The 277-nt window shown below is 65.3% G+C and overlaps 1 protein-coding gene across 1 annotated transcript in view; it reads right to left on the bottom strand.

Annotated features, from left to right (window-relative positions):
* The window catches only part of EVX2 (even-skipped homeobox 2), a 22,610-nt gene that overhangs the window by 19,000 nt on the left and 3,333 nt on the right, over positions 1-277 (bottom strand).

Raw genomic sequence — 277 nt, 5'->3', positions numbered from 1 at the left:
CCAGGCCCTGAGGGGTGGCTTGAGGACGAGGGGGTTGTCTTCGGGGAGACCAAGAGCTCGGGACAGAGGCGGGAAGCAGGCCCTGGGCGGCGGAAAACATACTTAGAGAAGGGGAGGCGGCTGGGTAGCAAATACAAAAATAGAAATAATTTGTGGGGGGACGCCCGCCGGGCTTCGCGCCCGTTCTTTCCCCCCAATTCCTGCAGGTTCCCTTCAGCCTCCCGCGCCGGGGCGGCCCCTGCCGGCAGCTTTGGCGGAGGGCAGCGCGCAGAGGGCA

The sequence above is a fragment of the Myotis davidii genome, unplaced genomic scaffold (assembly GCF_000327345.1).
Source record: "Myotis davidii unplaced genomic scaffold, ASM32734v1 scaffold370, whole genome shotgun sequence".
NCBI classification, from domain to species: domain Eukaryota; kingdom Metazoa; phylum Chordata; class Mammalia; order Chiroptera; family Vespertilionidae; genus Myotis; species Myotis davidii.
The sequence above is the reverse complement of the archived record's forward strand: the minus strand, read 5'-3'. Positions and strand labels throughout refer to the sequence as shown.